Source organism: Coenobita brevimanus, chromosome 22 (assembly GCF_032717465.1).
Source record: "Coenobita brevimanus isolate Jiangsu-jjx chromosome 22, ASM3271746v2, whole genome shotgun sequence".
Classification (NCBI taxonomy): Eukaryota; Metazoa; Arthropoda; class Malacostraca; order Decapoda; family Coenobitidae; genus Coenobita; species Coenobita brevimanus.
In genome coordinates this window covers 37,675,359-37,698,188 of record NC_136975.1, presented here as the reverse complement: position 1 = coordinate 37,698,188, position 22,830 = coordinate 37,675,359, and the positions used below count along the sequence as shown (strand labels likewise).

The window sequence follows — 22,830 nt, the reverse complement described above, 5'->3', positions numbered from 1 at the left end:
CCGCAAAGGGTGACCGCAAACAAAATGCCTCCAAGTCACTCTTTCACCCACCATTTGACTACCCTCCCCCCAACTCACCCCCCCCTCCCTCATATACCTCTCAACTCCATCCCTCCACCTCATCCTCGGTCTACCCCTCCCTCCTTCCACCTCACCTACATACACCCTCTTAGTCAGTCTTTCATTTCCCACTCTCTCCACATGTCCAAACCACCTCAGTGTATTTCTCCTACTCTTCTCAACCACATCCACATCCGCCCCACAATGTTCCTTCACTTCTTCATTCATCAACCTGTCCCTCCATGACACTCCACATGCTCCTCTCAAGTAACTCATTTCCACTGCTCTCACTCTTGACTTGTTCCCTTCTTGCAAGGTCCATGCCTCGCTTCCATACATCAGGGTAGAGATCACAAAACTATCATGCAGTGACTTCTTAACTTCCATACTCACCTCCCTATTTCTCATTACTGCTTTCAGTGAACCAACAACCTTCCTTCTCTGCTGTACCCTTTCACGCACTTCATCCCCCAAAGTTCCATCCTTACTCATCACACTCCCCAAGTACTTGAATGCACTCACATTCTCCATATCCTCACCATCCAACCTCACTGTACATTCTGTGACTTCATTCCTCTCAAACACCATAACTTTACTTTTGTTTACATTAACTTTCAGCTTCCTCCTCCTACACACTGTCCCAAATTCATTCACCAAACCTTGCAACTCCCATTCATCTTCACTCAACAATACTGTATCATCAGCAAACAGCAACACCGGAATCTTCCAAATCTCACCCTCATTCATTAGAGCCACCCCCACATCCACTGCCCTACCTTGCACCTCCTTTACAACCCCATCCATGTATATATTAAACAGCCATGGAGTCATCACACAACCCTGTTTCAGTCCCACATTGAGATCAAAGAACTCACTCAGTTCACCATCCACTCGCACCGGAGCCCTAGCTTCTTCGTACATAATCATCACAGCACTCAACAATTTCCCCTCCACTCCATATATTCTTAATACCTTCCACATACCTTGCCTATCTATTCTGTCATAAGCTTTCTCCAAGTCCATGAAGGCAGCATACACTTTCTTTCCTTTCTCTAGATACTTCTCCACTAAACATCGTAGAACAAATATCTGATCTACACACCTTTTTCCCTTCCTAAATCCCCCTTGTTCTTCTCCAACTAGCTGCTCTGTCATATGCCTAACCCTATCAATGAATGTTCTACCATATATTTTACCAGTCACACCAAGAAGGCAAATACCCCTATGGTTACCACATACTTCTTTCTCCTCTTTTCCTTTGTATAAAGGAACAGTTATTCCTAATTTCCAGTCCTCTGGAACCCTTCCCTCTTCCCAAGCCAATCTACACAACTTCCATATCCACTCCACAACAATCTCACCCCCATACCTCAGCATTTCCCCACACACTCCATCAATTCCTGGGGCCTTTCCCAACTTGATCTTCTTCATTGCTTCCACTACTTCTGCTCTACTGATCTCTTTCTCCCTCCTCTCATCTCTTCTTCTCCCAGCCATTCCCCAACCACTTATACTCACACTGCTGTCACTGTCTACATTCAATAAATCCTCAAAGTGCTCCTTCCATCTCCTCAATTTCTCTCTTGTCTCCACCAACAATCTATTATTCCTATCTTTCACTCCCCTACTATTTCCCCTTTCACACTGCCTTACTTTCTTTACCTCCTTCCAAAACAATTTCTTACTCTCCCTCCATTTCACACTCAGATTCCTCCCAAACTCTTCATCCACTTTCTTCTTACTCTCCTTCACCAGTCTCTTCACCTCCCTTCTCCTGCTCACATATACCTCTCTCTTCTCTCTCTCATCTTCTCTCCTACCTCTCCTCGCTAACCATTCACTATATGCCTTCTTCTTTTGTTCCACAGCTCGTTTCCACAGCTAGTTGTAAATACCTTCTTGTGAGTGCCAGGACTGTTCGTAATGAAGTCAGGTTGTACCTATCTTCAAGTAAGAGTAAGATAATGCATTCACAGTGAGAAAGACATGCAAATTGTGATAGATGCTGAAGTAATAAGTGATCAGAAAAATGTACTGAACATTGCTATACCTTCCCAGCATAAATACCTGAGTATACCTTACATAGAAAACGGCTTTCACGTACGTGGTGAGCGTGAGAGAGCGGCTATACCTGTACACTAGTATGCAGGACTCAGTAAAACTCATTTTCGAGCCTCATTGAGCATTTTAATGGCAAAATTCGTTGTTTCCACATCAAAATCTATCATTTTAGCAAAAAAAAAGAATATAAGGTTGAGAAATGGCCGGCACTGAGGTGACCCAGAAGGCTAAAAATAGCCGGCATGCGGTGGGTTAACCAGTCAGGACCCTATAGTCCACCCAGCCCAAGTGATCATAAATAGTGTATTGTGTGCAATCCACACTGTATTGTGTAGACGTTGTGATTTGGTTAAAATATGTGTAAGGTTGTTGCCTAGAGTTTTTGTATCCCGCTCTTCTTGTTTTGTATTCTAGCTCCAGTCTTGAAAAGAGGACCCTGACTCAATTGCCAGGTGCTTTAGGGACGAGAAGTTGGCCTTAAAACACCCAGCATAACAGAATGAAATTGGTCATATCTGTATAGCATGTATGTTTAACTTGGCATTGAATGGAATTATGTCTTCAGACAAAGAGAGGGGATGATTTCAGACAGGAGTAAAAACCTTTAAAATTTTATTATTTTTGCCCAGAAATGAGGCTTAGGTGAATCAATGCATCACCCTTTTACCCTGTATTTCGTTTTTACAGGTACAGTCATAGTACCAGGTATTGCACGAACTCTAAGAAGGGCAGCACCCTATGAAAACTCACAATGCCACGAATTTATAATAGGGTAGGAGCGGCTAGGGATGGTGGTAGAAGTGGTTATCATATAGAGAGGTCTGAGTCCAATTTTCAGAGAGCTGTTGATGCTGTCAGAAATGGTGACCTCAGTATAAGACAAGCAGCTTTCCAGTGTGGCATCTCCAAAAGCACACTTCATGATGCTATTAAAAAGAAACATGTTAAGCGATCTGGGGGACAAACTGTGTTAAGTGAAGAAGAACATAATATTGTGAAGCGGTTGCTAACTCTTTCTCAGTTTGGGTTCCAAGTAGATACAATGGAACTGTGCTTGCTGATTAAAATGTACCTGGATAGACGTGGTGTAATGTTGAAAAGATTCAAGAATAATCTTCCTGGACCTGATTGGGCACAAGGCTTCTTGAAATGCCGTAAACATGAATGCAGTCATCTTATGTCTCAGAACAATAAAGTGGCCAGAGCAAAAGTTACTCCTTATGTCATTAGGTCATAGTAATCTGGAAAAAAACCCTTGAAACTGTGTCTCCAGATAACATCATAAATTATGACGAGACCAATCTATCAGACGACCCAGGCCAGAAAAAAGTAATTGTCTGTAGAGATTGCAAATATCCAGAAAGAGTAATGAACTCCACCAAGTCCTCCACCTCCTTAATGTTTGCTTGCACAGCATCTGTTTTGTTTATAAAGCAAAACATACAGTATGTATGACTCTTGGACTGAGGGAGGCCCTTCAAATACAAGATATAACCATAAAGACAGTGGGTGGTTTGATGGGTCAGCATTTGAGAATTGGTTCTTCAGAAGCATTCTCCCTTATGCCAGATCTAAAGATGGACACAAGGTAATTATTAGCGATAATCTTGCCAGCCATGTAAGTTTGGCAGTGGTGAAAGTTTGTGAGGAGAACAATATATCCTTCGCGTTTCTGCCTCCAAATTCGACACACCTCACTCAGGCGTTGGATGTGTTTGTATTTGGCCCAATGAAAGGTCACCAGCGAGCTGTATTGACGGACTTCGAAGCAACCTCCCTGGGTAGGAAAAATGCCTCTCTTCCAAAATCAGAGTTCCCTAAACTTCTGGCTAAACTTATGGATAAACTGAAAAAAAAAAAAAACTACAGAAGAACATCTATCTATCTATCTATCTATTGCCAGATGCCCTAATCCCATAAGGGGTGGCCATGTGACTCTGAGTTATTTGTTTTACGGGAAGGGGCACCAGCCCTCCACCAACCCACTTGTTGACACGTAGGGAGCACGTGCGGGTTGGTCATATGGTTACCACCCAGCGTTCTTGGCTTATAAGAAACCATTTGGCTTGTCACTCAATGTAAAGCCACCTGTAAAGGAAAGAAGAGCAATAATAAGTGACAGGAAAGATGGGAGATATAGGAAGAGAGGAGGGCAGGCACAGAAAAAGAATGATAAAGGCTAAGGAAGAAATGGGCAGCACTACATCAAGTGAGTGGATGATACAGAGTGGATTTAGGAAGTGAGGTATGCATCCTTTGAATGCAGAGGAAGTGATATCTCGACTCCCAGAAGTAGACAGGCAAGCTGAGACTGCTCAAGCTCCAAGCACATATGAGTCTCAAGATCCTGGAGATCACCTAACACCATCTGAAAGCCTTTCCCAGGGCAGTGCCAACACCAATGAGAGTACAGGTGCCAGTGCTGAAAATGTACGCTCATCTCTTGATAAATCCTTAATCAACATGCTTGCAGCATTTAGATATGGCCCATCTACTTCCAAACCCACCCGTGGCCAGAGGAAGTTAGCAGTTCCCCCAGGGAGAAGTGTAAAATGTAAAAGGTTTAGTGGCCATGCTATCTCCAGTGTCAGCAGTGTCAATTATGATGTTGATGATCCAACTCCTACACTTGAACTAGAATACTAATGTTAACCTTCAACTTCTAGTTTAGGAAATGTCAAACAGAAAAGAAAGTTGTCCCCCATTGGACAGCCTGTAAGACGAGTAGCCCCGAGAATTCAGCAATTATCTGCGACACATGGGGTGACGCAAGAGGTGGATGAGATATATATAACAAGAGTGACGACAACAGAAGAGAATTCTACTGAAGGAGAAGCAGACACTGAAGTACTAGAAGATGAGAGAGATGGTGATAATGACCCACTAGAAAAGAGACAGAATGCATGTGAAACTGCACAAGATAGGAGAAGAGGAGAAATTTCAGCATCAGGAGAGACTGCTGGAAAAGAAGAGGTACCAGTATGTAATCCTAAATTACACAACTGGGTGATGGTCTAGGTGTATAATGAACAGAGAAAGAGAAAACGTTATTACATGGCAGTGATCATACAAGTGACACCAGCTCTGAAAGTTATAATCTCTTCAAATCAGGAAATATCAAAAGGCCACGCCCCATCCCATCAGCCCTGTGGATAAAACAACATGTTATTGTACCGCAGTGTCAGATATTCTCACTTGACAACAGACTAAGACGCTGATAAAATCTTTCAATTATTCATTGCACAATAAAAGAATGTTTTAATATCTTTAAATCTGCATTTATTTTTTTTATGAATTTCCCTCAGTATACTCGTGAAAGTTTCCTCTTCATGATGAGACAAACCATGAGTCACTAAGTATTATGGTTGAGGAAATATGAGGTTGTAAATAAAAAGTGTCTTACCACTGTCAGATACCTCCCTAACCTCTCTCTCTCTCTCTCTCTCTCTCTCTCTCTTTCGCTCTCTTAGCAGTTCGGTGTTTGGTAAAGTAGCTTACTGCAGTTAATAAATTTATGATCCATTTAGCCGTTGATAATGACATTTCCAGGGTGCACCTCGTGGAAGTAGGTCATATCTACACCCTCCCTCTCTCTCTCTCTCTCTTTTTGTGTGTGTGTGTGTGTGTGTGTGTGTGTGTGTGTGTAAGTTGGGGCGCTCACCATCCACTCACTTGAGGTAGTGCTGCTTTCGGGTGTCTGCCCTTTCCTCTCCTCCATCCTTCTTTCCATCCATCCTCTTCTGTCTTTCTTTCCTTCATTCTTTCCTCTTTCTTATGCCTGCAGGTGACCTTACACTCCCTCTTGTGTCTTTCTTTTCTTCATTCTTTCTTCTTCCTTCTGCCTGTGGGTGACTCTACACTGAGTGACAAGCCAAATAGTTTCCTGTACACCAGGAAACCATTTACTATGCTGGGTGGTAACCATATAACCAAATTTTGGCTCCTGGTGGTTTAGTGGGTAATAAAGGTGCTCCAATTGGATTGAGTCAATGAAGGTTGGGGTTTATTGCTCACGTAATGCCACTCAGGGATGAGTGAGGCTGGTCACTCTCATCTTAAATGCCAGGACCAACTTTCCTAGCCCCGGGCACCTACGCTCCTCATGGGGCAATGTAGGATTGGATGATGGATGGATGGATTTTTTTTTTTTTTTTCCAGATTTGTGGTTTTCATTTAAGACTCACTATCATCACTTTCAGCGCTGCTGTTGTCTGACTGACTTAGTTCAATTGAAAATGACTCAAACATGTGTTCAAAAGCAGTATCTTTCTTACTATAGTATTTTTGAATCTTCATTGCATGTTCTAAGCATTTTTTCCAGTTACTGATATCTTTAGTCACATTAGTAATAGCTTGTGGTGTAAGCTCTTCTACATTCTTCATAAATTGCTTGTCATTTGAATTTTTCTTCTTTATTTCTTCTTTGACATGAGCCCATATAAGTTCTATTGGGTTAAACTGGCAATAGTATGGTGGAAGTCGGAGTACTCTATGTCCTACAGCAGCAGCAAGTTCGTCGATTTCATAGCGGAGCTTGGCTTTCTTGTGAAGCTGAACAGGTTGATAAAGTTCAGCTCTGGTATGCGAGGAGTCATGGGGAATTTTGTTGTCACTTAACCACTTGATGATATCCCCTTTTCTTGAATTTCCTGAAGGTGCCTTGTTCAGCTGCATATTGTGATAGGGAGCATTGTCCATGATAATTAATGATCTTGGAGGGATGTTAGGAATAAGCTGCTCCAGAAACCATTTTTTGAATGTATGGCTGTTCATTGAATTATGGTAATCTCCTTTATTACCAACCTTGGACTCGAACATTAAGAGTGCACCAGGAACAAATCCTTCTGAACTTCCTGCGTGGACAATGATGAATCTTCCACCTCTGCCGAATTTTGTGAGAGGCCCAATTGTGCCATCCTTGTTCGTCCAGCACTGTACAACACTGCAATTTTGATTTACCCAGGTTTCATTGAGGTAAATTTCTGGCCTTGGATTTTCACTGCATCTGTTAATCTTAAGCTTCCTTTGAAATTTGTTTCTGGCAGCTACAATGTCTGATCTCTCCATCAGTATAGCTCTGCTGCTACAGTGTTTCTTGTGTCTGAATCCCTTACTCTTCAGCAATGTTTGCAGGCTTGTTTGTCCTCCTTTAAAGTCCACTGGTGGTTCCTTCAGTCTTTCTAACAGCAAATCAAGTGTAGGCAGCTCTTCTCTTTCATAAAAGGCAAGAATTTCTCTTCTTATTGCGTCCTTGTCGAAGTCATCAATTCTCCCAAGTACAGGTGACGACCGTTGGCTATACATTGGTGATTGTATTACTTCATCTTCACTCCTCTTACCCTGGAGTCTGCTCTTGTTAATTACAGGCTGTAAAACTTTCGTTGCCTCAAAGATTTCTTCACCACATCTGCTAATGGCTCTTTCTTGTCCTTATCGAAATACTTGAAGACGTTGAGGACAATATTCCTGGCTTGGCTGACAAGTCTTCCTGCACTGGCTGGCCCACCGGGGGAAGGGGTTGGGGTATGGGTGGAGGACGCCATGACCTCTCCCCATCAGAGCCTCTGAGGGACTGGCACTGTGCGTGCCCACCGGCGTCATGCCGCCTAACCTCTAGCCACAAGCCTTTGTATACTAGAAAAAAAAAAGTTATCATTGCCCAGTCCAGTGAGACTATTATGTAAAGTTTCCGATCACTGATGTCGTTATCAGTGTAATCAGTGACACGTGAGAAACTGAAATATGAGTTGATGAAAACTGTAAACACGTTAAGAAGCGAAAATTAGTAAAGAGTATAATCAAATATTCTTTTTAATTATCGATCATGTTATAGATAGTGCTGCCAGCTGTAGAAATACAGTCGGGAAGGGGCGTGGCCTTTTGATATTTCCTGATTGCACAGACTTTAGGTTACTTAAACATGTCCAAGGAACACCCGGTGTTTTTGTGAACCCCAGTGTTCCAGGTGATGAAAATTGAGATTGATATAGATGATACAGTAAAGTTTGCAGATGAGCCAGAACTTCATAAGAGGGGGAGAACAATTTTTGGAGTGAATGTAAATTACTGGCCTAAGTAGGATGATATAGTGGAGCTAGGTTTGCACATCTTATTAATTTAAGAGAATTGTCTGTGATAATGTGTTCATGAGTTTATTTTAAGTTTTCTTAAAGTGCTTACAACTTACTGTACCGAACCTGCATAGTTGCAGTTATTTCTGTTTTGTAAGACTGCTCAAAGTAGTGCCACCAAAATGGTTGTAAATCATTTACACATGTGCCAAAGAGAATACCTTGGTTAAATTTATATATGTGTAAGTTTGTATTAGGGTAAATACTCATAATGAACACTTAAGTGTGTTGGTTCATAAGTCTTTATGTATTTTGTATTATTGTATCATACATTGTACTGGTATGACAGTATATACAAGGGATCTTTCATTTGTATTGCTGGCCTAAGTAGGCTAATAATTGTAAGGTACCTAAGTTTGCGCATCTCATTAATGTAACAGAACTGTCTTTGATAATCAAAGGCTGTCTGTCTATGTATCTATTGCCAGGCGCCTTAATCCCTTACACGAGGTGGCCACAAACAAATCGCCTCCACATCACCCTATTCCCCGCCATTTCACTCCCACGCTCCCAATTCACACACCCCTCTCTCATATACCTCTCCACTCCATCCCTCCATCTCATCCATGGCCTTCCCATCCCTCTCTCCCCCTTCACCTTACTCACATACACTCTCCTTATCAGTCTCTCACTCTCCATCCTCGCCACATGGCCAAACCACCTCAGTGTGTTTCTCCTAACACTTTCTATCACATCCATATCCACACCACAATGCTCCTTCACATCCTCATTTGTCAGTCTGTCTCTCCATGTGACTCCACAGGCTCCTCTCAGATAAGTCATTTCCACTGCTGTCACTCTTGATTTGTGTCCCTCCAAAAACGTGCAAATTCCTATGTCTATTTATAGTGCCTTAGAGTGCTTTCAAGTTATGATACCTGCATAGTCATATTTTGTACCTCCTCATAATAATGGCAATTATTTTTTAAAAACTGCCAGGTGTCTGGACAAGCCCCCCACATGTCTGGCAAGGATGTAGGATTGAAGATTATCGATTTACAGCTTTTTTCAATGGTTGTCTGGATTTCCCCCCCATATGTCTGAACATACCCCCCACCTGCGTTTGAATTCAGACACTCATAAAAATATTTCCCTACCAAAATAATGATCTCCAATTTTGAGGGGTGTTATGATTTAATAGCCACGAGATTCAGCTCCCTTTTGGATACTTAACATCTGCCATGAACCAGAAAGCAAGAGCAGGAGTTTATTAAAAAAAAAAAAAAAACTCGAAAAGTGTCTGAAATCACCCCGATTAACGGTATACAGGGAGTCTAGAATCGTTTTGTTTCGTTTTTTAAAGGCTCCAACATGCTTGCATGTGTTGGCCTTGGTCACCTAATGGCGGCTCTCCACGCTGCACGATCCATTGCAGCCTCCCTGTTCAGCCCCTCAACCCTGAGGTCACATCTAATGACCTCGTCCCATGTCTTTCTCGGTCTACCCCTCATAACCCCACCCCCAGTATTAACACTTCTCACCTTCCTCACCCAATTATCATCCCCCATCCTCTCCACATGTCCAAACCATCTCAATCTACCTCTCCTCATCACAACACCAATACACTCCAGTCCCATCTTACCTCTCAACTCTTCCATTGTAAACCCAGCCCCCCCAGGCCTTGGACGCAGGGACGCACTGCACATCCACCTAATCATTGTCATTTCTGTACGTCTGAGCCGGCGAATATCTTCCTCCTTCACTGCCCAGGTCTCACTACCATACAGCATTACACTCCTAACACATGCTGCATGCAAAGACCCCTTAGCATGTAGGGAGAGTCCTCTCAATGTCAGGAGAGTCAAGAGCTCCCTGAACTTCTTCCAACCACTTCTCACCCTAGCCACAGAGCTAGCTCCAGCCCCACCTCCAGCACACAACATGTCTCCCAAATAACGAAACCCTTCCACACACTCAAGAGATTCACCAGCAAGTTCAATCCTTTCACGTCTGACAATCTCTACCTGCTTACTCCGACACGCCGTACACATAAAATCAGCATTATCTCGCAGTCTACCTCTGATACCACTACATCTCTTTTGATCCCATTTATGACAAACACCGCACAAGATGGAATTACTTCCCACGCCCTTGTGGCAAACTGCACATGGGCACTCTCCCTCGTCTTTGACAGTACCGCCACCAGCCCAAGATATCATCACTTTTGTTTTATTTGCATTTACCCTTAAGCCCTTGAGCCCCATACCATCTCTCCACTTCCTAAACCTTTCCTCCGCCTCCCTTTCGTTCTCTGCAATCAACACCAAATCATCAGCATACAACATCTCCCACGGTATTCCGTTTCTATAGTCATGTGAAAGGGCTTCAAGTACCATGATAAACAACATGGGACTCAAGACTGACCCCTGATGCACACCAACATTCACGGAAAATTCATCACTCAAATCTCCATTCACTCTTACCTGGGTGTGAGCACCCACATACAGTGCTCGTCAGAAGTATTCAGCGTTGTCCGCCGGGCGCGCAATACTTATGGCCAAAAAAGAATCACCCATTTTTGGGGGTAAGAATTGAGCCACAAGTTTGAGCTCCGAGCATGACGTCACGGTAGCCTGGGGCCTTCTGACGCGCTGGTTGGTTCCCGCCTCAGTCGCCCACGGGCTGCCTGAGAGAGAGGAGCTCCGCCGAGTGTCCCTCTCAAATTGCGCCATTTTTTACCGAGTGTCCCGCAGTGTTTTGGCCTTCAAAACTTTGTTATGGCACCTACCCGTGAACTATCGAGTGAAATCATATCCCAGATCATTGCTCTAAAGGAGGCAGGCCACCAGACAAAGGAAATTAGTGAATTGGTTGGTGTGGCACGATCGACAGTGCGTCGTTGGTGTGCGCGGTTTCGGGAGGAAAACAGTGGTGAAGTTCCCACAAAGAAACCGAGGTCTGGTAGGCCTAGGAAAACTTCCCCAAGGTCTGTTAATGTTTTAAAACGTGCAGTGGAGTTTAATCCTCGTGTGAGTGCAAGGAAAATTAAGGAGAGCAACCCAGAAGTGTTTGGTGAGGTGTCAGTGAGAACAGTGTCTCGTAGGGTGCATGAGCTTGGTTACACAAGTCACAGGCCTGTGAAAAAGCCTCTTCTCTCTAGCAGCCAGAGAATTCGTAGGCTTGCCTTTGCTAATAAATATCTAAATTGGGGTGAGGAGCAATGGTTGTCAGTGTTGTGGTCTGATGAGGCAACGTTTAGTGTTACCTATAACAGAGGAGCATGCAAAGGTAGTGACCCACTTGACCCACGGTATGTAGAAAGCACAGTTAAACATCCTGATTCACTCATAGTATGGGGTTGTTTTTCAGGGAAGGGTTTGGGGAAGCTTGTTGTACTTCCCAAGAACCTCAGAGTGAATCAGGATGTTTACCTGGAGCTTCTGTGTGATCATTTACCAGACTCCTTCGAGCTAACAGGTGCACGAGTGTTTCAGCAGGACGGTGCACCTGCTCACAAGGCCAAATCGGTCACCAATTGGCTTCGTGACTGCGAGGTATCATTCATGACAGACTGGCCAGGAAATAGCCCAGACCTCAACCCGATTGAAAACCTCTGGTACCTCGTAAAGAAGAGTCTCCAAGGGAAGGACGTGAGCTCTCTGCCTAAGCTGGAAGCCGCCATTCGTGACTCCTGGGACAAAATACCGCTCCAGCACCTCAGGAGCCTCGCCCTTTCACTTCCAAGACGTCTCAGGTCCGTGAAGAAACGTAAAGGCTACCCTACGAAGCACTAAAGGTAAATAAAATGCATTATTTATATGTTTTTTCAATGTTGAAAGGTTTGTTTCTCAGGAGGGACGCAGGGCGCTCCATACTTCTGACGAGCACTGTACATAGTCATAACCACCCTAACCAGCTTCTCCTTCGAGGCAAGCTTTCTCATTGCCCACTTCACCACCTCTCTAGGGACTCTGTCAAAGGCCATTTCCAAATCAACAAAAACAAAATAAAGATCCAATCTCCTACCAATATTTTTCCTGAAGCTGTCGAACAATGAATATAGCATCAGTGGTCCCCCTACCTGGCATAAATCCAAACTGCATCTCATCAATATTCACTCTTTCTCTAATCATACCCTTCTAAAACTCTCTCCATTACCTTCATAATCTGATGTAAAAGCTTTATACCTCTATAATTTCCTCTTTCCAGGGCATCACCCTTCCCTTTATGCACATTTACAATTACACTCTTCAGCCAATCATCTGGGACAACACACTCATAAATAATCCTATTTATCAGGTCAGTGACTAAACTCACCCTATATCGCCTGAGGCCTTCAACATTTCGGCTTCCTCCCAATAGAGGGGCACTTCATAGCATGGTTGTCCTTTCAGTAACGATTTTTTACTTTTCCGAAAACAGCCTGTTTTCAAACCTTAATATCTCAGAAAGTATAGCAGTTAGGAAAACAAATTGAAGACCAAATTACTCATCAACTCTTCTTTTTGCAAATAAAAGCATCACCAAGTCAATAGGTGGTCTTACTGATGAGTAAGGATGTGAAGATGATGATTAACTTTTGGTGCACGAGGCAGGATGTATTTGTGCCTTTGCGCATGGCCCCGACTTTGGCTTCGCTCTTAATGTGATAACTTCTCCATTACTTGATAAACTAGACACAGTTACATCCAAGGCACGCTGTATGACACTATCACTGAGCCCATTCCTAGTACCTTGGAAAGAGGCTTGGCAAGGGTGGGTGAAGCAAAAGGTCCACATGAGATGGGAATGGAATCAGACAAGAGGTTTAAGAAAACATTGTCCTACTCCTGGCAAAGTCACTGAGACGACTGAGGTATGCTTGCGTGGGGTGGGAGGAATCTCTCTTGACCCTTTAGTGACGAGATCAAGTGGCGGCCACTTCAAACTATGGCACAAAAACACTTGCGGTTATATCCAGCACTCGGCGTCATCAATCCACTAATTTTGCGTCGGATATACTGTTACCTGGCGGGTAAGGGTTAAATATAGAAAAATACAGAAACCATTGGTCTGGTGGATACGGAGCAAGATTGGAGAAATGTTGAAGAAAAGAATATTGTGGGGAGGTGGGAAGTGGAGGGAAGAAATTGAAAAATGAAATTTTTAATGGAGGTTTGTGCTGCAAGAACCTTTTTTTTTTTTTTTTTTTTTTTTTTTTTTTTACCAGTACATGGCAAAGAGAGGTAGAAGAAAGTGGACAGGGCAGTCATAGATTTTCTAGTAATGGATAGAAGACTTAAAAGTTGAGTATTTGTTGCCAAAGTAGTGAGGGGATTATTTTAAGTTTAGATCATATTGAGTCATTGGCAAACATTAGTTGTAGGAATAAATGGAAGTATGAGAAAATAATGTGATCAGGTGCTGGTTACTGATCACAGCCTGGTGGTCTACTGGTTATAATACCTCAGTTGGAGTGATGGCTTTGCATTGGTTGCGTCACTTCAAGGTGACTGGGGGATTTTTGATCATGTAATGTCATCAAGGAATGTAGGCCGGTTAATTACCCTTGATTGTAGTGGAGTACTGGCTGACCTCATCATACTGTACTTGGTTTGCACTCCTGGAAGACCTGTTGGATAACAATGGATCATGTATCATATTATAACATTGGTTCAGTGAGGATACATTCCTTGCCAATGGTCAGGCACCAGATATTAGCCTAAGACTTAGTTTCCTACTCATCTTAACTGGTAGTTATGTCACATTATCTGCTGCATTAACTCGGCAACGCACTATTGTTCAGTCAGCGACACTGACACACCCGACAGTGGCTGATTGTAAAGGCCATCTTGGAAAAACTTGACTGTAGGCTTGTATGTAGGCAACCACTGAGGCTTCATAGGTGATTGTATAAGTAAAAGATGATGATTGTATATCAGCTGCTGAGATTTCATGCAGGATTGTAGTGATCGTACCGATGAATATGATGATTGTACATAAAAAGGGGAAAAAAAATGAAATAAAATGTTGAGATCATGTTTGAGAACAATCTCATATTGATTATCCTAGTGAGATTGCCTTGGGGCTGTGCACCTTGAAGAGGGTTGAGTGGAATTGGCTGTAGCCTGTGAGAGAGAGAGAATTTAGAATAGAGAACCTGAAGATTAATAGATTTTGCTGAAAAATTTAAGTGAATATAACTGAAAGCAAATGGAGGAGAATATATGTGAGAAGTGGATGGTGATCATTGTCTTTGAGAAGTACAGTACTCTTCAGAAGTATTCAGCGTTGTCCGCCGGGCGCACAATACTTATGGCCCAAAAAGAATCACCCATTTTTGGGGGTAAGAATTGAGCCACAAGTTTGAGCTCCGAGCATGACGTCACGGTAGCCTGAGGCCTTCCGACACGCTGGTTGGTTCCCGCCTCAGTCGCCCACGGGCTGCCTGAGAGAGAGGAACTCCGCCGAGTGTCCCTCTCAAATTGCACCATTTTTTACCGAGTGTCCCGCAGTGTTTTGGCCTTTAAAACTTTGTTATGGCACCTACCCGTGAACTGTCGAGTGAAATCATATCCCAGATCATTGCTCTAAAGGAGGGAGGCCACCAGACAAAGGAAATTAGTGAATTGGTTGGTGTGGCACAATCGACAGTGCGTCGTTGGTGTGCGCGGTTTCGGGAGGAAAACAGTGGTGAAGTTCCCACAAAGAAACCGAGGTCTGGTAGGCCTAGGAACACTTCCCCAAGGTCTGTTAATGTTTTAAAACGTGCAGTGGAGTTTAATCTTCGTGTGAGTGCAAGGAAAATTAAGGAGAGCAACCCAGAAGTGTTTGGTGAGGTGTCAGTGAGAACAGTGTCTCGTAGGGTGCATGAGCTTGGTTACACAAGTCACAGGCCTGTGAAAAAGCCTCTTCTCTCTAGCAGCCAGAGAATTCGTAGGCTTGCCTTTGCTAATAAATATCTAAACTGGGGTGAGGAGCAATGGTTGTCAGTGTTATGGTCTGATGGGGCAACGTTTAGTGTTACCTGTAACAGAGGAGCACGTAAAGGTAGTGACCCACTTGACCCACGGTATGTAGAAAGCACAGTTAAACATCCTGATTCACTCATGGTATGGGGTTGTTTCTCAGGGAAGGGTTTGGGGAAGCTTGTTGTACTTCCCAAGAACCTCAGAGTGAATCAGGATGTTTACCTGGAGCTTCTGTGTGATCATTTACCAGACTCCTTCAAGCTAACAGGTGCACGAGTGTTTCAGCAGGACGGTGCACCTGCTCACAAGGCCAAATCGGTCACCAATTGGCTTCGTGACTGTGAGGTATCATTCATGACAGACTGGCCAGGAAATAGCCCAGACCTCAACCCGATTGAAAACCTCTGGTACCTCGTAAAGAAGAGTCTCCAAGGGAAGGACGTGAGCTCTCTGCCTAAGCTGGAAGCCGCCATTCGTGACTCCTGGGACAAAATACCGCTTCAGCACCTCAGGAGCCTCGCCCTTTCACTTCCAAGACGTCTCAGGTCCGTGAAGAAACGTAAAGGCTACCCTACGAAGCACTAAAGGTAAATAAAAGGCATTATTTATATGTTTTTTCAATGTTGAAAGGTTTGTTTCTCAGGAGGGACGCAGGGCGCTCCATACTTCTGACGAGCACTGTACAGTACAGTATCATCACCAGAGGATTTTACTCAGCTCAAGGGAAATCCTCTGTAGTGAAGGGTATAAGTAGTCTTCATCCTCTTCAGTATGGTGACACCCTTTCAGAATGATTCTCACTTCCACCAGGTGATTATTTTTCACTGTAAGGGAGACCCCTGGTGGTAGTAGTAATAGTAGTAGTAGTAGTTGTTGCAACTTTAGTCTGTCTGGCTGAGCAGACCCATCAACCACAGGCAAGAAGCTGCCCCTGCAGGGCCATTCCATGCAATGAATCATTGCTCTCTTGTGGCAGACAATGCCTTGCAACAGTATGGTGCAGGGAAGATTGTGGAGTTTGGTTCCTGGATGGATGCTGCCTTTGTGTCTCTTCACCCACTTAACAGGGACACTATAGTAGGCTCCAATCACCCTCTTATTTGGTTACATGGCTGCCACCCAGCATTGTTTTGTGATGAGGAGAGGTAGACTGAGATGGTTTGGGCATGTGGAGAGGATAGAGGATGATAATTGGGTGCAGAAATTGAGAAGTGTTAATGTTGGGGATAGGGCAGTGAGAGGTTGACTGAAAGAGACCTAGGGCAAGGTCATTGAGTGTACCCTCAGGGATAAGGGACTAATTAGGGAAGCTGCCAGAAATCAAACAGCATGGAGAGCTGCCATTAGGTGACCAAAACCGACGCATGCAAGCATGTTGAAGCCTTCAAAAATGAAATGAAACGATTGTAAATGGTTTCCTGGGTTACAGGAAACCATTAGACTTGTCACATAGTGCAGAGCCATCTGAAGTGGAAAGGAGAGTAATAAGTGACAAGAAGGATGGGAAAAGTAGGAAGAGCTTAGGGCAGACCCAAATATAGAATGATAAAGATAAAGGAAGAAGTGTGCAGCACAACACCAAGTGACTGGACATTGGTTACCACCACCTGAAGTTAAAACACCAGTAGGAGTAATGGTGATGTGCCAACCCCAAATAGGTTTTAATTTCCATGAGATAGCTGGAGGTTTTTTCAGTCTAGCACAGGTGGTCCTTATTATATGTCTAGGATGTCCTCCAGAGCACAATCAGGTAATCAGAAATCAAGGGTGTGTGCAGGTACACTCAATCAAAAAAGTATCGGTGCACAGGGGGTGCGATGCCTACCGAAAAGGTTTGAACAACTGCTGACATTACCAACGTCTCATTGTGTATCATCAGTCTGTCTATATAAACTTTACATTTGCTATATGTTTGCAAGAGGATATTGCTAGTTGGCGATATATAACACCTTCCGACATCAGGGCTGCCAACGTGTGGTAGGTCGGATACTAATATTTCAGTGACCTTCGTTCTGTGGTCCCAAATGTTTCATGCATGTTGGGCACCGATACTTTTGTGACCGAGTGTACATACAGTGCTACTTTAATGAAACAAATGAAACATACTTCTGGTGTGTGAGTAAAAAAAAAGAAAAAAGTCTTCAAAGCAACTGTATAGAGAACCATAAGCAACTTTATCTGTAAATCAGGTGTTAATTCATCAGCAGTTGTATAATGAAGCAGCTCTAAGTAAATAACTTTACATGAGGACTAATTATCACTTTTTCTATTTTAGTACATTTGGTGCAGTAAATTGGGGGAGTGGCAGATCAGCTTTATAGGTAATGGTATATGTGAAATTGCAGTGGGTAAGTGGCAGTATTTCTGTGATTTGCTGAAGAATTAACAGCCGAAAAAGAACATACTGAGGACTTGCTTTAATCCCACTGGAGGCATAGGCTAGTTATTTACCCTGAATCCCTTTGATATGGCAGCATTATTAGATGCGGGAGCATCTTTAGCAGTAGCTATGTCTGCCTTTCTCAGTAGAGAATTTCACATGTGAGCTGCTTCGCTCCCTCATTAAATGTACCACAGCCACACTACAGAAGATCACTTTCCCACATCAGACCACACCAAGGGCTGTCGCCAAAGAGCCCTGAAGCTCCCGCATATAATACAGTACTTTCGTCCTTGTTTGTAGCTTATTTGCGTTGACACCAGATGTCCTCATTCACCTCATGAAAGATTTAAAACTTAAGGGGGTGTATGTGGCCCTCACTAACCCTTTCATTTCTGAGTGGCTCTCATAAGGTGAATAAGAATAGACTGTCAGTAGGAAAAACAATATATAAATGATATCATTGTAGTGAAGGGATTTAATGTTTTGGAATATATAAATGGTGTCACTGTAGTGGAGGAATTTAATGTTTTGGACTGTGGAACATTTGTCTCTGGCTGTTATATATCAAAGGGGATGATGTGGGACTAATTGTTAACTCCTTTCATTATGACATTTATTTTATTCTTGTCATGTCCATACTTTTTTTGCTTACATTATATTTTATTCTTGCCTTTTCCATACATGAAAAAAAAAAAATGAGAGGCTAGTTATAAATTTTATTATTAAATTTTTCCACCATGCAGTATACTTCCTAATTTTCATTCAACTTTGTGGAGGTAGCAAGAATAAAATGAAGGCAATGTACTCATTGAAGAGGTATTTTTACTTACTTGCATGGTGTTGCTGTTGATTTATTCAGAAGTGTAGAATTTACTCAGCATAACCTACTAATTCTTGTATGATAGGAGTGACTGCCTGTTTGGCATCTTGAGGCAGTCTGTTGTTCCTTAACATTCATTACTAGTGTGTTTCGATTACATACCGTCTATCTATCTATCTATTACCAGATGCCTCAATCCCGTTAGGGGTGACCACAAACAAATCGCCTCCACGTCGCCCGTTCCCCCGCCATTTCACTGCCCCGCTCCCAGCTCACACACCCCTCTCTCATATACCTCTCCATCCCATCCCTCCATCTCATCTTCGGCCTCCCCCTCCCTCTTCCCCCCTCCACCTCACTCACATACACACTCTTCATCAGTCTTTCACCCTCCATCCTCTACACATGGGCAAACCACCTCAGTTTATTCCTCCTAACACTTCCTGTCACATCCACATCGATACCACAACGCTCCTTTATATCCTCAGTTGTCAACCTGTTTCTCTTTGTGACTCCATAGGCTCCTCTTAAATAACTCATTTCCACTGCTCTCACTCTTGTGTCCTTCCAACAACGTCCAAGCTTCACTTCCATACGTTAGAGTTGGTATCACAATACTGTCATGTAGTAACTTTTTCACTTCCATGCTCACTTCCCTGTTTCTTATCACTGCTTTCAAGGAACCAGCAACCTTTCTTCCCTGCTGTACCCTTTCAAGCACTTCACCCTCCAAACCTCCATCCTTACTCATCACACTACCCAAGTACTTAAATGTACTCACATTTTCCAGTTCCTCACCATCCAACCTCGCTGTACATTCACTGACTTCACCTCTCTCAAAGACCATCACTTTACTCTTCCCTACATTCACCTTGAGATTCCGTTTCTTCCACACTCTCCCAAACTCATCCGCCAAGCCTTGCAGCTCTATTTTGTCTTCACTCAACAACAAAGTATCATCTGCAAACAACAGTACAGGGAGTTTCCAAACACTATTCTCTCTCACCAGGGCCACTCCAACATCCACTACCCTACCTTATACCTCTTTTATTACCCCATCCATGAACAGATTGAACAACCATGGAGACATGACACATCCCTGTTTCAAGCCAACCTTCTAAGAGAAAAATTCACTCAGTTCACCATCCCCACGCACTGCAGCCTTAGCACCATCATACATACTCTTCACGGCATTCAGCAACTTCCCATCTACTCCATATATTTTTAATACTTTTCACAATCCTTGTCTATCCAGCCTGTCATATGCTTTCTCCAAATCCATGAAAGCTGCATGCAACTTCTTTCCCTTCTCTAGAAACTTTTCCACTAAAGATCTAAGAATGAATATCTGATCTACACAACCTTTTCCCTTCCTAAAGCCTCTCTGTTCTTCTCCAAGTAATTCCTCTGTTCTTTCTCTAACTCTGTCAGTAAGTATCCTACCATACACTTTTCCTATTATACTAAGAAGACAGATGCCCCTATGATTACCACACACTTCTTTTTCGCCTTTTCCTTTGTACAAGGGAATAATTATACCTGACTTCCAATCCTCCGGGACTCTACCTTCCTCCCAGGCCAATCTGCACATTTTCCACATCCATTCTGCTACTATCTCTCCCCCATGCTTCAGCATTTCACCACACACTCCATCAATTCCTGGGGCTTTCCCCAATATAACTTTCTTCATTGCTTCCACAACTTCTATCCTACTGATTTCTTCCTGTCTTCTCACCTCCCTCCTTCTCCCAGCCATTCCCCAGACACTTATACTCGCATTACTTCCATCCTCTATGTTCAACAATTTCTTAAAGTTTTCTTTCCATCTGCTCACTTTTTCTCCCTTCTCCAGTAGTAATCTACCATTTTTATCTTTCACTCCCCTGCTAACTTCACTGCCACCCTGTCTTACTCTCTTCACCTCTTTCCAGAACATTTTCTTACAGTCCCTCCACTTTACACTCAAATTCCTTCCAAATTCCTCATCCGCTGTCTTCTTACTCTCTCGTACTAATCATTTCACCTCTCTCTTTCTTTCTACATATTGTATAACCCTCTCTTCCACCTCTCAACTTCTTCCAAGCCCCTATTTCTCATCCATTCATTGTATGCTTTCTTCTTTTGTGTCACAGCCTGTCTCATCTCTTCATTCCACCACGCTGTTCCTTGCACACCCCTCTGTCTTCTCTTCATCCCACGCACCACGTCACATGCTGCACATATTTCTTCTCTAAATATCCTGCACACACCTTCCACGTCCCCCATCTGCTCCATTTCATATTTGCCCAATCGTTCCTCCACTTCTCTCTTATGCTCTGCCTTTTTCTCATCCTCTTGTAACCTTTCCACTCTCCTTACAAATACTCCTTCTTCCCATCCTTCCCTTCTATTTCTCCATCCTAATTGGACCTTGATTCTGGCCGCCACCAAGTAGTGGTCAGCAAGTCCACTCCCCCAACCTCTATAAGCTCTTGCATCCATTACACATTTTGCATCCTTTCATCCACACACACATAATCAATCATTACCTTCCTTTCATTAAGTTCACCACCCACCCTTCTTATCACTCGTCATGTATACCTGTGAATCATTTTGTGCCTGAAGAGGGTATTGGCTATCACCAACCCCCTCCCAGCACAAATGTCCACTAATGCACTGCCATTCTCATCTATCTCAGCAGGCACATACCAACAGACATAATTTATTTATTTATTTATTTTTTTTTAAGTACACCCTCCACAAATTGACTTAGGACCTACACATAGAATTGCTATGAGAGAGTTGTCTGTCTTTGCTTTGTGTTTCGACATCTACCAAGTGAATTTTTTGGGCAAGAAGCAACTGGCAACTCCTCTGGTGTTGGCAGGAGGTGGTGAAAGACTCAGCATGTCAGTGCTTGTCCAGAAGCGAGAGTGGGAGTATATGTTCCCGTCGCTCCGAGTTTGCACCTCCCTCTTTTTTCATATGCATTACTGTTTGCCCTGTTATTTTCCTAGAGCTGAGTTGTCATGCCTGGAAAGTACTGCTCAAGGGATGAGAGGGTCCGTATCATTGCATGGAGGCAGGATAATGTTCCTATCAACATGATTTGTGAACGTACTGGACACGCAAAGTCAGCCGTCATGAAGATTTTTGCTGCAGCCACGACCTACCACCTTATGTCCTACCAGAGCACAAACTTGACAGTAGAAAGAAGAGGACGACTTCCAGAGGTACAGATACGTTTCTGAAGAGGGAAGTAATCAAGAATCCTCGACTGACAGCAGAAGAATCTAAGAGAATGCATCCCCTGCTGTTACAGGACATCTCAATACAAACTAACCAATAGCGCTTGCAGAAGGAGCTGGGTTTGCCAAGCCGCACCGCAGCCAAGAAACCTCTTCTTACTGCCTGCATGAAGAAGCAGCGCATTCAGTTTGCCAAGAAGTTTGCACACTGGACATAGGATGAGTGGAGAAAAGTTGTGTGTTCCAAAGAAAGCACATTTCAAGTGTTCCAGGTGTGTTCTGCCAAGGTTTGTTGCCCTGCCTCCTGTAGTTGATGTGACCCGGCTTACACGGTGCCGACTGTTAAGCACCCACAATTAGTAATGGTATGGGGGTGTTTCTCAGGTGAAATGGGAAGGGGAGGCCTCCACTTTCTTCCTAAGAACTTGATGATGAATGGTGGCCGGTACATTCAAGTTTTGAAAGGTCAGTTGTTAAACTTTTTTGCTACCCGTGGGTCTGACTTTTTCATGCATGATTCAGCTCTATGTCACAAGTCAAGAAAGGTGAAAAAATGGCTTCAGAATAATCGGATTGAGGTCCTTGACTGGCCTGGCAACAGTCTGGATCTGTATTTGATAGAAAACTGCTGGGCAAAGGTGAAGAAAATCATGGCAGAGAGGAAGACACCCAATCTGGACAACCTCAAGACTGAACTGACAAATGTTTGGTGCAAAGAAATGTCCTTAGATTACTTTAAAGATCTAAGTGATTCCATGCCAAATCGCATCCAACAGGTTCTGAAAAACAAGGGAAACATGATTTCATGTTAATGAATGGCATTTCATGAGCAAACATTGTGATATACTGTACTATGATTTCTGTGTTTTTAATACCTTGTGGAGGGAGGTCCTAGGTCAGTTTGCAGTAGCTGTATATTCACTTGCAATTTACATGCTGGTGTATTTGATTTTGATGTTCTGTTCATTTCATATTTATTTAATTGCTCTATTTTTTTTTTTTTTTTTTTTTTTTTTTTTCTTGTAGGGTATTTATTTACTTTTTTTACTTATTTATTTATTTATTAGTTTTTTATTTATTCATTCGTCATCTAATCCAGTGTTACCCCATGAGGAGTGTAGGAACCCAGGGCTAGAAAAATTGGTATTGACATTTAAGATTAGAATGACCAGCCTCACTCATCCCTGAGTGGTATTATGTGAGCAATAAACCCCAACCACCCCATGGATATAAGCCTGCACTGGCTCAGTCCGATTGG

At 43.1% G+C, this 22,830-nt stretch overlaps 1 long non-coding RNA gene across 1 annotated transcript in view; it reads left to right on the top strand.

Annotated features, from left to right (window-relative positions):
- Positions 1-22,830, top strand: part of LOC145392383 (uncharacterized) — a 102,390-nt gene that overhangs the window by 74,964 nt on the left and 4,596 nt on the right. Inside the window, exon 3 of the long non-coding RNA XR_013895989.1 lies at positions 17,418-17,490. This is a non-coding gene — a long non-coding RNA (uncharacterized LOC145392383). The remainder of the gene's footprint in view (positions 1-17,417; positions 17,491-22,830) is intronic.